Source organism: Bison bison, unplaced genomic scaffold, assembly GCF_000754665.1.
Source record: "Bison bison bison isolate TAMUID 2011002044 unplaced genomic scaffold, Bison_UMD1.0 scf7180017864456, whole genome shotgun sequence".
Lineage (NCBI taxonomy): Eukaryota > Metazoa > Chordata > Mammalia > Artiodactyla > Bovidae > Bison > Bison bison.
Genome location: NW_011495018.1, coordinates 9,397,042 through 9,413,591, shown reverse-complemented (window position 1 = coordinate 9,413,591; position 16,550 = coordinate 9,397,042). Strand labels below are relative to the sequence as shown.

The following is a 16,550-nucleotide window of genomic DNA, read 5'->3' as shown; positions in this document are numbered from 1 at the left end:
GCTCATCACAGAATCGACAGATGTTCTGTTCTTGCAAGCACACCGGGTGACTTCCTGCAGCCTCCCCCTGCTTCTGATGGCTGCTGTGGAAATGATGACATCAACCCACATTTCCAGTGCAAATGGCTTTTCTCCGGGGTTTTCCCACCCCACCCCTCCCCCGTGCCCACTGCAAATCATTAGGCCGCAAGCCTCGGGGAGAACAGATGTGACTTTGACAGAGTCCAAGGGAGGGGAGGAGGAAAGAGAGCTTCAGTTTCTCTGCTTCCCAACTCTGCCTGAGCTTGTCCTGGGAGGGACACTGTCCACCAAGGTGGCAGCGCTCCGACAGGCCCCCCTTGCTCCTGCAGCATGGCCTGTCCGTGGCCTTTGTGCTCAGCAGACACTCTGACCTACTAAAGCTGTTTGGAAGGCGTTATGCAGCAATTAATTGAGCTTTGAGAGGCTGAAGCCAGGCACAGCGTCTAAAGATAAAGCATTTCCAGGAATGCAGGTCCAAAGCCCTCACTCTTAACCAAGGCATCCACCGCTGACCGCGGGTTTTGGGACCTCAGGGGGCTTGTGGCAAAGAGCCTGCTGTGTTGGCGTGTGGGCCAGGCAGACGTGAACTTGAGTACACGAGAGCTGACCTCCCACTCTGCTTGCCGGGGACGGTTGTCCTTGAGGAAACTGTAACTTGGAAATCTGGCCAACAGCTGCCTGCATGGTCCGGAAGGAATGAGACGGGGCAGGGGGTGGGGGGTGGCAGCTGAGCTTCTTGCAAAGAGGAAGCTGGTTCCATGTTGATGCAGGAAGGCCAGGGAACAACATCCCTGAAAAACGCCACCCTGAACGCAGCCAGGGGTTTGGGGAGAGGCAGGCGGTCTGGGCTCACCAGGGTGTCTGGTGAGATGTCCCCAGCCCCTGCTTGCCATCAGCAGCCCCCAAGAGCTCTTGGCTCTCTGTCAATCCTTCTCCTGGATTTGAGAGGTTTGCCCAGCGGGAGAGGGAGCAGAAAGCCCTGCTCCCTGGCCCCACCTAGGGTGGTCCCCTCCTCCTGCCAGGTCTGGGGAGTGGACCCCTTGAGAAATACTGCACATCCTTGCACACAGAGCCAGTTCATTTGTCCACTCACAGCTCAGTGGTTCATTTTGTAGGTGGTGGTTTATCGTGTGCAACTCTTGTGATTCCACAGACTGTAGCCCGTCCATGGGATTTCCCAACCAAGAATACTGGAGTGGGTTGCCATGTCCTCTTCCAGGGGATCTTCTCCACCCAGATATCAAACCCCAGTCTCCTGCATTTGCAGGCGGATTCTTTACCGCAGAGCCATCAGGGAAGCTGATCAGGACCATTCTTGGGTTTGCTGATGATGAGCCACTGCACCAAGCAGACTGGGCTCTGATCCGGCCTCATGGTCCATTTCAGCCACTCTCCTGCCTATCAGACCCACTCTTGCAGGGCAGCCTGGGCATGGCTATGTTGCCAAGCATCCCCATCCTGGCGGGACCAGCAGAGGCCGTCTGACCTGGGCCTCCCCGGCTTTCAGTCATTCTCAAGAGCAGGCCCCGGTGTTTATGAGCTGCTGGGCTTCCCATTGTTTGTGGCGGGTGTATCTGGGAGCTATACCTGACTGACTTCAGCCCTGGCAGCCCAGGGAGGGAGGGAGGCTGGTACCCCCTCTCCAAACTCAGTGCAGCAGAAGGTGGACTTCCCAGTCTGGGCGAAGCCCGCATGGAGTGGGCGGGCCCCATGCTCCATCCCTCAAATTCTTCTTCCCGTTTCTGGGGGGCCACCAAGCAGCGCTCCCCTCATCCTGCTTATTGGGGCACACCTGGGAGACCCCCGCTCTGGGCTGAAGTCCCAGGACCCTCTCCAAAGCCTGGAAGGGAGTCCAACCTGATTTGGGGCTTAGTGAGGAGCAGGGGGTGGCCTTGGAAGTTTGCGGAGCCAGTGAGAGCCTGCCTGGCCCAGCTCCGGTTTGGTGGGAGGTATCAGGGCAGCGAGAAGCCTGCAAGCTCACTCCCCATTCCCAACGGTGCCCCGGACCCTATGTTAGATTGGCTGCCACTTTATAATTGTAGATTTTGCATTTCAAGGGGCTGCTTTTCTTCCAAACCAAGGATATGCCTTTGGACCCTCAGACCCAGCAGGAGGCATAAGGGTGGTTGCCAGGAGCAGGTGGAGAAGGAGACCCCCGAATTGAAGGAGGAGCCAGGAAGGAGACAGAACCCCAGGGAGGTAGAGTGGGAGAAGGGCTCCTTGTCAAGACATGCTCAGCTCAGGGCCCCCCATCTCCAGTTGTGGGGGCCTCTGTTGGTGAGTCCGTTTCTGTTACACTTTGACTCAGGAGATGAAGTCACAGGCGCGATGCTCTGAGCGGCAGGACGTGCTGAGTGCACTGAGTCTCAGTGGTCCTGTAGTGTGTCTTCTGCTTTGTTTCTGTCCATCTGTCCGTCTGGGCATCCCCCTATCCAGTCCTCCACTGGTTTGTGTCCATCCGCCCACTCAGCACACACATCCTGGGTGGATTCTATGCCATATCCCGTGTATGACACAGCATAGGGGAAGGTGCACAGAGTCGGAGAGATGGGCTCCTGGCCCATCTGTGAGCTGTGTGACCTTGGACAAGTTAGTTACCCGACCACTCTGAGCCTTTGTTGACCCATCTGTGAAATCAGTCTGGGTAGTACCCACATCTTGGAGGTAACTGTGAGGAGTAAATGAGGTCAGTGAAAAATGTCGCTTGGTGCTCCGCAGGTGAAAAGTGAATGTTGCTCAGTCGTGGCCAACTCTTTGCAACCCCATGGACTGTACACAGTCTGTGGAATTCTCCAGGCCAGAATACTGGAATGGGCAGCCTTTCCCTTCTTCAGGGGATCTTTCCAACCCAGGGATCGAACCCAGGTCTCCCGCGTTGCGGGTGGATTCTTTACCAGCCGAGCCACAAGGGAAGCCCAAGAATACTGGAGTGGGTAGCCTATCCCTTCTCCAGGGGATCTTCCTGACCCAGGAATCGAACTGGGGTCTCCTGCATTGCAGGTGGGTTCTTTACCAGCTGAGCTATCATTTAATCAGCATCAACTCCCCTGATGCCCAGGGGTGCTGGGAGAACGGGGGCAGACAGAGAAGGCTGTTCGGTAGACAGACACAGTGTGATCAGCATGTAGGCTCTCCAGCAGAGTTGAGAACAGAGGACCCAGCAGAGCAGGCTGGAAGGCACCCCGGGGAGGGAGAGCCACACATGCAAGGCCTGGTGGGAGGCTCAACAGTTTCCAGCAGCAGGTTGGGAGAAGCCTAGAGGGACCAGGAGGAGGATGTGGCAGTGATTTTCAGATCTGCAGCCAGGCTGGGAAGTTCCACTAAGTGAAAGGATTGTCTCCTCTTTTTAAGCAGGGGACAGTCAGGACCGGATTTAGTCTGGGGAACTGTCTCTGGAGGCCAAGGAGAGGGTGGATGGCGAGGAGAGGCTGGAAGTCTCTGGACCACTGGAGTTATTACCATGGTCCAAAGGGAGGGGATGGTGGCCTAAACTAGGGCAGTGGCCATGGGATTGGGGAGGATAGGAGTTGATCTTTCGGGCTTGCATTCGTTCATTCTGCTGTGGGCTGGCCTGAAGCCTGGGGCTGGGGATACAGTGGTGCCCCCAAAGACACAGGCACATTCTTCTGAAGGGGACCCTGCAGGAGTGGCCGTTCCCGGCTGGACTGTGATTCTGGGCAGGAGCTCCTGGACGAGTCTCCCGGTCTCTGAGGCCCTCTCCCAACATTTCCTCCCATCCTGCCCGGGCTGGGCTCAGGGTGGAAGGGGTGTAGGGCCCACATGGTTCCACCCAGCACAGAGCCCCTGGTGTTTTCTTCTGGCTCCTTGGGGATGACTTGCCCACCTTGTGACCCACCTCAGCAGCCCTGACCCCGACTCTGTCTAAAAACCATCTCACTGAGCACCATCATCCCCCGGTGGCTTCGTGAAACCACAGAATCTGAGGCCTTCTCAGGTTTCCATAACACGGCTCCCCACGTTTATTGTCCCCATTGTATAGATGGGAAAGTTGAGGCTCAGTGAGGTCAGGGCCTTGCCTAAGGTCACAAGCTCCTAGAGAAAAACTGAGGTGGGAGGCGTTTGGGTTGGGTCATCTTCGGGACTCCTGCAGGACGCCTGCCAGCTTCTGACTCCGGAATGAGGCACTCTGGGCTTGGTGTCCCAGAGATGCGGTTAAGAGTCAGTGAAGCAGGGGCATGGAGTCCTCCGCTGGACACAGTGACTTGCTTTTTCACAAAGTGGCTGCAGCAGCAGGTAATCTGGATGGAGCACTTGCTGTATGCCTGGTGCAGCTGTACTAAGAACTTTTCATATATCATCTCATTTAAATCTTACACTGTCCATGTTGGTGGGAAGGTACGATTATTATCATTTCCATTGCACAGATGAGAAAACAGAAACAGGAGGGTTAAGTAACTTCTTTGGGTTAGTTTAAGGATTCAGATGAGTGAAAACATTCCCCACTCATCTTTTTGATTTAGGTATCTGGGGAAGAGAGTTTAAGTCAGACCTCATTCCTGGGCACCCAGCCTGGCCGTCTCTCCCAGTATCACACACACAGAAATCAGGACTTGCCATCGAGGAGGGTGATGAGGTTGGTGGCGGGGCTGGCACTTGCATGGGATACCAGTGAGAAGATACATCCTTGGGATCACTCCGCTGATCCTTCTTCAGCTCTGGCCTCATGGGAAAGGACTTTGGTTTCTGCCTCTCTCCTCTGTGTCTCTTAAGTACAGATCTGTCCACCCATCTGTCCACCCATAGCTGTTGAAGGTCTCCGAGTGCCAGCACTGGGCATTCTGTGGGGCACGTGGGAAGCGTGGCCTCAGCCCTCCGGGAGTGGACCTGGCCCAGACCTCTGCTTTGTAAGGAGAAGCTGGGTGCTGGGGGTGCCTGGGGAAGGCGGCCACCCTAGTTTGTAAGGGTCAGAGCAGGCCCCTCTAGAGAGCGAAGCTGACCTTCCAGAAACCAGGAACCTGTGGTACCCCTGATGCTAGGGGACCAGAGGCATGTTCCTGGGCTGGACAGTCACTGCCCCATGGAAATGTTCACATAAAGTAGGACCCCTTTGTCTTTCTGGATTAATGGCGTAAAGAGATGCAAAAAAAAAAAAAAGTGAATATACCAAGCACTTAACTCTGCACTCAACTTTTTTTAAGTCATCAGCCTCTGTAAGCTGTCAGGAGACCTAGAAATGTCTCTCACACATTTTCTTAAGGTCAACGGGATGAGGCAGAATTGGGTCAGTCTGTTGTCATGGAAAGAATGTCTTCCCGTGGAGAGATCAGTTCTTAAAAATCTGAGTATTGGGGAAAAATAATCCCTTTTCCTCAGGCACAGTTAAAAGCTAATTACATCCAGTGACAGATAGGCAAGTGCCTTGGGAATTACACAGACAGGGCCTGTGGGGGTGGTTATGAAAAGAAGGATGCATTTTTAGGGTTTGGTAGCACATGGAGAAGGCAGGGCACCCCATTCCAGTACTCTTGCCTGGAGAATCCCAGGGACAGGGGAGCCTGGTGGGCTGCCGTCTATGGGGTTGCACAGAGTCAGACACGACTGAAGTGACTTAGCAGCAGCAGCAGCAGCTCATGGGTAGACAGACACATGCCTGCACGCACACGCGCGCACACACACACACACACACACTCATTCACCCCCTCTGCTCTCAGATGCTATGCTAATTATCTCTGAGAAGATGCTCACGGCTGCTATTTCTGGCCCAGCCGTTCTGGATTGCTCTTCTATCCCAGAGCCTTGAGTCAGCAGTTCTGGGCCTCGGTGCTCGGTTTCCACTGCTCCGCTCACAAGTAGGGCAGTCCCGTGTCAGGCTCTGTGTCGAACCGCTCGTCGGGGGTGGGAAGGAAGTCAGTGATTCCAGACTAGCTGACAGCCTGGCCGCCCTCCTGAAGGGGCCGCTGCTCCAGGGCAGGGGGCGTCCCAGGGACCCAGCGAAGCAAGGGCCACAGAGTCCAGGACTCCGGCCGCGCTTGTTTGCATTTCCATCTTGGAAGCGTTTCCCCGCTGAACGGCCACGGTGGTGGTGCTGAGGAGAGACCTCCCCGAGTCCAGACGGGCGGCACCTGCACTTCTCAAACTGCTTCTCCAGTCCGGCTTCGGAAAGCAGCTTTGCTGTCCATTTTGGCAGCGGGGAGGTTCCCTCTCTGTTTACCCCTGGATGTTCTGTTTAAAAGGCCTCTTATTCCTGGTACACAGTAGTAAGCTCTAGAGGAACTCTGTGGATTAACACATCGACAGTCCAATCAAATACAATATTTAAGCCCTTCTAACAAGGACTGAAATGTTTTTACAGTGATTTTGCAATATTCGGTTCTTCTTGGAAATAGTTCTCTGGGAAGAAAGATGGATTTCACTGGTTATGTTTTTGGCCCCAGTCAGTTGGTTCTCTGCTCCCTGGCTTGAATGAAATTCCACTATTTCTACACAGAAGCTTGCACTCCGGAGGTTGGAGTTTTATTTGGCCAAATGTCTACCTGTTTGGTTTTGCCTGTGATCTTAAACTTAGTTGATAAAATTAGCTACAGGAAGGAGTCCAGATTATCTAAAGAAAACTGTTCCCTGAGAAAGGCCACTTGACATGAATCCACTTACTGAATCGAACTTTTAAGGTGATTGTGTGGAAAATGTTTGATTGGGCCTTGATGTTGAAGAAAGAAGTGAAAAAATTATGAAAATGATTTATATTTAACAAAATGTGGACTTTAATGATAACCACATGTTAATGCTTAGCATGAACAAAGGATTTTGGCCATATTTTTCTGGCAGATTTTCAGACTCACATATTCTTCACACTTGACTCCTGCATCTCAAGAACAGTCACTTTTAACATAAATGCTTCAGTTTTAACATAAATGTTTCATTTAATATACATGCTTCAGCAGTTTTCTGAAGGGCTCTTTCCATTTTTGGATGTCCTATCTTGGAAGCTACCTTCTTCCTCATTTTTGAGAGTTTTTCCTCTTCAGTTGTTCACAGATTGCCATTTTTCAATGGCTCTGGGTGGCTTTTGAGCAATTCATCAGGGTCAGATTCGTCCACTTCATGGTGTCCTGCAGCTTCTGCTAGGTTTGCAGTTTTCTTTGCAGTTGTTGGTGGTGTATGCTGCTGCTGCTGCTAAGTTACTTCAGTCGTGTCCGACTCTGTGCGACCCCAGAGACGGCAGCCCACCAGGCTCCCCCATCCCTGGGATTCTTCAGGCAAGAACACTGGAGTGGGTTGCCATTGCCTTCTCCAATGCATGAAAATGAAGAGCAAAAGTGAAGTCGTTCAGTCGTGTCTGACTCTTAGCAACCCCATGGACTGCAGCCCACCAAGCTCCTCCGTCCATGGGATTTTCCAGGCAAGAGTACTGGAGTGGGGTGCCATTGCCTTCTCCGGTTGGTGGTGTATATTTCCCCACAATCAACGAGAGACACTGGCAAGGACTCGTGAAGCCAGGAGGATGTGAGGGACAGCTGAGTCCAGAAGTGGCTGCTTTGTTGATGAACATCTTCCAAGGCTGACCTTGGCTTCCTCTTTGTAACCTTCACCTTACGTAACTATAGAAACACTTGAGTCTTTTCAGGAGCATAAATGAGGGGACCCTCTCTGCAGGATGGGACAACCAGAAATATATCCTCAGGGAAGTTCATTTATTTTTTCAATATCATTTTTTGATGTGGACCATTTGTAAAGTTTTATTGAATTTGTTACAATATTGTTTCCATTTCATATTTTGGTTTTTTGGCCTTGAGGCATGTGGGATCCTAGCTCCTAACCAGGTAGCAAACCCTCACCTGCCTGCACTGGAGGGCAAAATCTTAACCACTGGACCACCAGGGAAGTCCCTATCCTTCCCAGAACTTCTGATTTTATTAATTGGTGGTGGAGCTGGGTAGCTGCTGATGTGCTTGCTGAAGTAGCCACATGAAACTGAAGGTCGTGTTGGTGGAAGGATATTGTTGAAGGCACTGTCTACTGTATACACCATCTCCTCATGGAGAATCCATAGGAATGAACATATTGAGAATGGCAATCATGCAAAAAGCTGTTTATCCATGGAATGGCCGTTAAAATCTGCTAGGTTTTATGAATTGTGTAACTGAAAATGATTGTTTCCCTTTTTGCTTGTTGTTGTTGTTCAGTCGCTCAGTCGCATCTGACTCTTTGCGACCCCATGGACCAGCACACCAGGCTTCCCTGTCCATCATCATCTCCCAGAGTTTGCTCAAAGTCATGTCCATTGAGTTGGTGATACCGTCCAACCAGCTCATTCTCTGTCATCCCCTTCTCCTCCTGCCTTCAATCTTTCCCAGCACCAGGGTCCTTTCCAACTAGTCAGTTGTTCGCATCAGGTGGCCAAAGTATTAGAGCTTCAGCTTCAGCATCAGTCTTTCCAATGAATATTCAGTGTTGATTTCCTTTTTGCTTTGGCTACTGAGGAAGTTAGATCCAGGCCTGCAGCTGACTCCAGCCAGGGCTCAGATAAGTCCTTTCAGGATAAGCTCACTCTCTCTGGCTTTTATCTAACTTTTCTTTCAAGATTCTTTTGCTGTCTTGAGTTGCAAGCTTGAGTCATTTCTTGAAATGAGGTAGGATATATTTTCTAAAATGTTATCTCAAGAGTGTCTTCTACCATTTCCATCTCAAAAGAGCTGAATTTATTTGGTAAAGAAAGAAGGATTTTAAGGCTTTTATTTAATCTTTTGGGATGTGGTGTTGGTGTTACTGATTTCTTTTTCATATGTGATGAGACTTCTTAACACAGTGCTGTCCTAACTTTTGCGTAGCCCTGGGTTTTAGTGTTGGCTTGCTTTCCTTCCTTCTTGTAGGAATCAAAGACGTAAAATGTATCCTGAATTCTTAATTTTAAAATAAAAGTGAGTCTTGGGACTTCCCTGGTGGTCCAGTGGTTAAGATTCCACCCTCCCAGTGCAGGGGTCTGGGGTTCGATCCCTGGTCAGGGAACTAGAGCCCCATATACTGCAGCTAAAGAGCCTGCATTCAGCTATGAGGATCCTGCATGCCACAATTAAGACCCAGTGCAGCCAAAAAAAAAGAGATGAGTCTTATCTCTCTTTACTGATTCCTTTTCTAGCACATTCTGGGTTGCCTTCCTGGATCTAATACCAAAATCCTCAGCCTTTACCTTGTATCATGTTGTTCAGTTGCTGAGTTGTGTCTGACTCTCGGGACCCCATGGACTGCAGCACGCAGGCTTCGCTGTCCTTCACTATGTCCTGGACTTTTGCTCAAACTCATGTCCATCGAGTCAGTGATGCCATCCAACCATCTCATCCTCTGTCGCCCCGTTCTCCTCCTGCCTTCAATCTTTCCCAGCATCAGGGTCTTTTCCAATGAGTCAACTCTTTGCATCAGATGGTCAAAGTATTGGAGCTTCAGCTTCAGCATCAGTCCTTCCAGTGAATCTGAGGGATTGATTTCCTTTCGGTTTGACTGGTTGAGTCTCCTTGCTGTCGAAGGGATTCCCAAGAGTCTACTCCAGCACCGCAGTTTGAACAGCATCAGTTCTTTGGTGCTCAGCCGTCTTTATGATCCAACTCTCACATCTGTACATGACTACTGGAAAAACCATAGCTTTGACTATGCAGACCTTTGTCAGCAAAGTGATGTCTGCGTTTTTTAATACGTTGTCAAGGTCTGTCATAGTTTTCCTTCCAAGGAGCAAGCATCTTTTAATTTCATGGCTGCATCATAACAGAAATGAATTTTTCCCCCATGAAGAGTAGTAGCTGTTGGAGTGGTCCTTGCTTGAAAGGATCTTTGAAAGATCTCAGGTGTAACTATGGTAAAGGAGGTGAAAAAAGCATAGAAGATCAGCACTTTTCAAAGAGTGAGCAAGAGCACCCTGGAAAAGATGGGGTTCTACCTGAGCTGGCTCTTCAACCCAAGTTAACCACTCAGAGTCCCCAGGGTGACCACATGAGATTCAATGTTGGAGTGTAGAAGACAGTCAGATCTAAAAATGAGGGAACCTGACGATGAGATCAGTAGCTCAGTCATGTCTGACTCTTTGCAACCCTATGGACTGTAGCCCGCCAGGCTCCTCCATTCATGGGATTTTCCAGGCAGGAATACTGGAGTGGGTTACCATTTCCTACTCTAGGGGAATCTTCCTGATCCAGGGATCGAACCCAAGTCTCCTGCATCTCTTGTGTAGGCAGATGAATTCCTTACCACTGAACCAGCTGGGAAGCCTGACAAGCTCCTCCCTTTTCTCTATTCATTGTAAGAATGAAGACTTTTGCCAGGGCAGGCCGGAGAGCAGGGATGCCAGACACAGGCACAGGATACAGTGAGATTCCGATGAGGCGAGAAAGCACCAAAGCTAAAATGTGCTGGAGGTAGCACATGGAGGGGGACATCTGTGGGCTGGAGGAGACTTACGCCTCGTAGAAGCTGGCCGGGAGCTGGGCCCTGATGCACAGGAGGAATGGGGGACCTGGGCCCTGCTCCAGTGCAGGATGGACCTAGTGTTGGGATCAAGGCCAGGATATTGAATTGGGAGTTTCTCCTGAAGACAGTGGACAGCTTTTGGAGCAAGGCTGTGCGACATAAAAGCTGTGTCTTCAAAAGCCCAGGAAAATGGACCCCAAACGTAAACCCTGGATGGATAAAGTGCCAGCAGCGTGCCACTCTTGACCTGCAGGCCGGTCTCCTGCTCGCTGGTCGGCTTCGCTTGTCTCATGCTCCTGTTTACCTACGGTTGCTGAACATGGGCCTGAACTCGGGTCTGAAATCAAACGGCTCCCAGCTTTTACAGTCTTTTATTTTTTCTTTTTATGTATTTGGCTATGCTGGGTCTCAGTTGGGATCTTCGATTTTTGTTGCGGCATGTGGGATCTAATTCCCTGACCGGGGAATGAACCTGGGTCCCCTGCACTGGGAGTGTGGAGTCCCAGCCATTGGACCACCGGGAAAGTCCGCAGCTCTTGCAGTTTTAGGCAAGACAGCATGTGACAAGCTGGGTGGAGTTGTGGGGTGTGCAGCTGGACTTTCTGGGTCTCAGTTGAAGGAACAAGTTGCAAGCGGGTGGTGATGCTGGAGCCTATGGAAAGGTCAGCTTCCTAAAGAGAAGGTCCACGTGCTTTTGTGCAGCCTCTCTGCTGTACCCCCACTAGCTGCCCTCCCCGCCACCCCCCCCCCTCTGCCCCGTGATGGTGAAGGCGAGAGACTTGAAGAAACAGGACCTTGCCCGGGCCCGTTTTCCATCTGTATTTACATTCCCAGTGCTCTCCAGATGGATTTTCCTGTGATCTGACCTACTTTCTTTTAGCAAGTGTGCACAGGCTAATTAGCAGCACAGGGGTCCATTGGTCTTGTTTGTAGAGCGTTGCTGCTATGGCAACTGGAGACTTCCTTGAGGCTGGAGGCAAAGATAAAGCCGCTTAAGTGTGTTTTCCTTGGGGTGTCAGAGGTGCTTCAAATTACTTGCCCTTTCTGACTATGTGTGGTTCATTCCCTTGGACTCGAGTGGGATTTCAGAGTCTGTATCATATATCTTATCTCTCAGCTACAAGGATTGGGCAAGTTTGCTGAACTTTCTGGTACGTATGTGTCAGGAAGTAACTTGAGAACAGACTCATCTTCTATAGGCCAGGCAGATGCTAAGTGCACTAGTAAATGTGGAATCTCTAATTGTTCTAGAAATGATGGGTGCTTTCTTGGATTTATGTAGGTTTCTAGGATGTTTTGGGGACATCAGTAGGAGGGTTGGCAGTGGAGCCCATCTAAGTGGGCTTAGCCTACCTTTAGCATCCTAGAATATGCATGCTCTGGTCCAGAGGGCGACAGAGGGAGGGACCTCAGGGTCTCCCTGGTAGCTCAGTGGTAAAGAATCCACCTACCAATGCAGGAGACGCAGGTTCCATCCCTGATTTGGGAAGATCCCTTGGAAAAGGAAATGGCAACCCCACTCCAGTATTTTTCTTGCCTGGGAAATCCCATGGACAGAGGAGCCTGGTGGGCTACAGCCCATGGAGTTGCAGGAGTCAGACACGACTTAGCAACAAGGGCCATGGTTAGAAAGTCTGGGCATCCCTGATTTGGTGGAGAGAGGAGGTGCCCTGTTGTGGCGGCCTCTGCCCCTCCCAGGGTGGCCAGGGTAGAGTCTGGAGTGTGAGCTGGGCGTGAAGAGGCGGTAAGGAAGGGAGGAGCGGGCCCCTGAAAGCAGCGGTCTGGGAAGGAAAGTCGGGATGAAGCAGAGCGCACTGATAGGTTGTCTGCAGCCTCAGCTCCAGCCAAGGGCCTGGCCCAAGTGAGTGCTCAGTGCAGGTTTGAATACACTAGGGAATGTGTGATTGCAAGGCTAGCTGCTGGCATTTTAATAATTTGGGGTGGAATCTGTGCTTTCTTATTGTGCAAACCCATTATTTAGCTTCCTTGGCCATCACTTGGGGTGGGGGTGGGTGAAGAAAAGAGGATTTGGAGGCAGTAAACAGGCCAGAGTGGGATGTAGCCAGTGGTTTCTGAGCTATCAGTGGTTCCTGTGGATAACAAGAACCCAGGAGCTGGGTTAAATGGCCCTGAAATTGTTTCGAATTTCCTTGGTCTAACTTGGAGAGTTGTTTCTTTCTTTCTTTTTTTTTTATCTTTTCCCTTCTTGTTAGTTATTCTTGGTCCCTTAGCCCTGTATCTTAAACAGCCTGTCTTGGTTGGTCCGCTTGGGCCGCTATAACACAAAGAACTTGAGCCGGGTGACTTCAACAAAAATGTTGATTTCTCACAGTTGTGAGGCGGGAAGTCCGAGATCAGGGTGTGAGCATGGTTGGGTTAAAGAGAGCCCTGCTTCTGGTGTGCGGATGGTTGCCTTCTTGCTGTGTCCTTGAAATGGCAGAGAGAGAGATTATGTGTCTCTTTCTCCTTTGGTCGCTGTAGTTCTAAGTCGTGTCTGACTCTTTGCGACCCCGTGGACTGTAGCAAGCCAGGCTTCCCTCTCCTTCACTGTTTCCCAGAATTTGCTCAGATTCATGTCCATTGAGTCGGAGATGCTAGACACTTGTGACTTAATCTAACCTAATTACATCCCAAAGGCCCCCTCCGGATACCATCAAATTGGTATCAGGGCTTCAGTATATGACATTTTGGGGGTAGATACATTCAGTCCATAGCATGGCTCTTTTCCTCTCTAATCACTCCCCCTCTCCACGTTTTATACGTTTTCCTTTTTTTTTTTTTTTTCTGTAGGCTGAATTACTAGATAACCAAGCTTGTTTTATTATTATTATTTTTGGGCTGCACTGTGTGGCATGCAGGGATCCGAGTTCCCTGACCAGGGATCAAACCCATGCCCCCTGCAGTGGAAGTGTGTCGTGTTAACTGCTGACTGCCAAGGAAGTCCCCAGGCTTGTTTTGAACTGTGTGTAAAGTAAACCATCAAATGTCTTAAATGAGAGTCTGAAAAGTTCTTCCAGAAGTTTATTATACAAACTAGTAACGCATGGATTTCAGTTGCATTGACCTCAACGGCATCCAGATTGTTTTTCCACTGGTTCTTGGCCATGTTGTTAACATCACTGCGATGGTGTCAGTGACACACAAATGAAGTGTCACTAGGTCGTAACTTTACGATTGTTGAGATTCTAAATAAAAGCCCTTCGCTGCAATGCCCCCTCATTATCTATGTGGTGCTGTGCTTAGGGAAAAATGTTTCTAATAAAGAAGGAAGGAAAATTAACACCGCTCAAGCACCAGTTAGTCCTGGTCCCGGGATTTCATATATATAATTAGGTTTTCCTAATACTCTGCAAAACAGATGCTTTCTCTCTCTTGCCAGCTGAGGAAGCAGTGGTTCAGTACCGTCAAGCATTTGGCTCAAGGCCACACACCAAACGAGGGAGAGGTCAGGATTTGACCTCCTGTCTCATTTCAAAGCCCTCTCTAGTTATTGCAGCAGACCCCTACCTGTTACGGATCAGGACACTTGGAAGGTTTGGTGCTTTTCTGTATCATGAAAAAAATGAGCGGATGAATTCTAATTGTTGTTTCTCATTTTTTCCCTGTGTATTTTCCTAGGGCTGGGTTTGGCTACAGGCCATAGATACCATCAGTGCCCAGGGAAGTGATCACTTTCCTCAAAAGGTGAAGTCTAGGTTTGTTGTTCTTCGGTCGTTAAGTTGTGTCTGACCCTTTGGGACCCGGTGGACTATCGAACACCAGGCTCCTCTGTCCTCCACTGTCTCCCTGAGTTTGCTCAAATTCATATCCATTCAGTCAGTGATACTATCCAAGCATCTCATCCTCCGTCGCCCCCTTCTCCTCTTGCCTTCAGTCCTTCCTAGCCTCAGGGTCTTTTCCAAAGAGTTGGCTTTTCACATCAGGTGGCCAAAATATTGGAGCTTCAGCATCATTCCTTTCAATGAACACTCTGGGTTGATTTCCTTTCGAATTGACTGGCTTGATCTCCTTGCTCTCTGAGGGACTCTTTAAGAGTCTCCTCCAGCACCACAATTCAAAAGCATCAATTCTTTGGCGCTCAGCCTTCTTTATGGCCCAACTCTCACATCCGTACATGACTACTGGAAAAACCATAGCTTTGACATAACGACCTTTGTCGGCAAAGTGATGTCTCTGCTTTTTAATATGCTGTCTAGGTTTGTCATAGCTTTCCCTAAGTTAGCACTTAGGAAGTTTTCAGCTCCACGTGGTAAGGTTCTTTGGACTTCTAGCTGCATATGAGGCCCAAGAGTTCTGTTTTCTGATGAAAAAACGAACCCTCGGGGTGCTGGGAATGACCAGATGAGCAAAGCTCAGAATCCCTGCCACCAGGTGACTCCGGGCACTGATTGTGAGTGACAGGTTATGGGAGGTGCTTTCAGGAGCAAGCTTCATCCGGCCACCCCCTGACAGTCACCTTCTCTGCGAGACTGACGGGATCATTAGCTATTTTCATATAAATTCGAAAAAGTCAACCTTCTCAATGTAGCCTGGACATTTCATGTGGTTGCAGCCCAGGAAACAATTTTGATTTTCTGGGTCTCTGTTTGACACTAATTTTAAATATCAGCAGAGGAAAGTCAGCCCACCATGAAGCTCTGGAACCATCCTGACATTTGAGTCACAACTTCAAAAGTAGCCGTCCAAACATCCTCAGCCACAGTTTTAGGAAACACTCAGTATGTGGAGGACATTTCAGAATGTTTTGAGCAGTTTTGTTTCCATTTTATTTTTGTTTTGGCCACAAGTTACATGCATTTTAGGCTGACTCTAAAGAAATGCTGGGAAAATGAAGATGAGTTTTCAACTTACACATCAGATGTGCTCAGTAGCTCAGTCTTGTCCGACTCTTTTGTGACCCCTTGGACTGTAGCCCACCAGGCTCCTCTGTCCCTGGGATTTCCCAGGCAAGAATCCTGGAGTGGGTTACGTTTCCTCAGAGGTTCCGCTTTAATTCCATTGTGAGTCTGATTGGACCTCAGAACGGGGATGGACCGTCAGTTTCCAGGTGGGCCCCCAAACCTCCTGAACCAAAAGGAGTTGAGTAGCCTTCGAGGAGGCCCAGGAGCCCAAGGAAGTCTGGAGGGTTTGGGAGCAGCCAGAGCTGGGCGAGGGGGCCTGGCTAGCCGGGCACAGCTTGCCCCAGCAGAGGAATGGGGGTGGGGGCTGGGGGCACTGAATGGGGTGTCACAGACATTCCTGCAGGCCCGGTTTGGGCTCAGAATCACGGAGACAGATGGTTAGATCGTGTGTCATGGAGAGCTATCTTTCCCCTGGACACTCTTGTGGTCTTAAAGGCCTGACACGGATGGGCCCTCTCAGCTGGCCTGACCTCTGACGGTTGGGAATGAGCCTTTGCAAGGGGCGTCTCCGTGGAGCCTCCTGTGGTGGCTAAAGATGGGGGGTGCTTCAGACTCCGTAGCAGGCTTTCCCAATCCGCCCTACCCCCAAACTGTGTCCTTGGAGGCCGGACCTGGGCTCAGGTGAGGTGGGGAGTGGGGGTGGCAGGGGGGAACCCGGGAGCCAGGCCCTCGCATCTCCCTGGTACAGGCCTCAGCCTGAAGAAGGCAGAAGCCACCGGGACACTGCAAGTGTCTAGCACATTTTCCGCGGCAGCCTGTTTACCTGCCCGCCCAGCCCTGGGAGAGTCCATTGCCTCCCTCCGGGAGGGGTGAGCCGGCCGGAAAGAGGATACCCTCCCCCGCCCCCCCCCATGGTTCTCCTGGCCGGGACCACCGCGGCCCTACCCCCTGGGGCCCCCGACTCCCGGGTCCGAAGTGTATTTGCATTTCCAAGCCACACAATGCCGGCGATCGGGGCGAGGCTGCGGAAGGCTGGGGGAGGCGACTCGGGGCTAGAGAGGGAGGGTCTTCGCCCGCCCTCCCCCTGGCCCGGTTTCCCGAGCCAGCGCTGGAGCTTTGTGAAGATGCAGGCGTCGGGGGCTGCTCGCGGATGATGACATCACCGTGTCCTACGCGGGAGCCGAGCTGCCGGGGGCTTTAAGAGCAGATCCCTTCGGACCCCGCCGGCGCTCACGCTCACACTCGCGCGCCCCGGGCAGAGCCGCGCGCGCC

At 50.9% G+C, this 16,550-nt stretch overlaps 1 protein-coding gene across 3 annotated transcripts in view; it reads left to right on the top strand.

Moving 5' to 3' along the window:
• Positions 1-16,550, top strand: part of TACC2 (transforming, acidic coiled-coil containing protein 2) — a 236,236-nt gene that overhangs the window by 141,652 nt on the left and 78,034 nt on the right. The gene's annotated exons all lie outside the window — the stretch shown is intronic.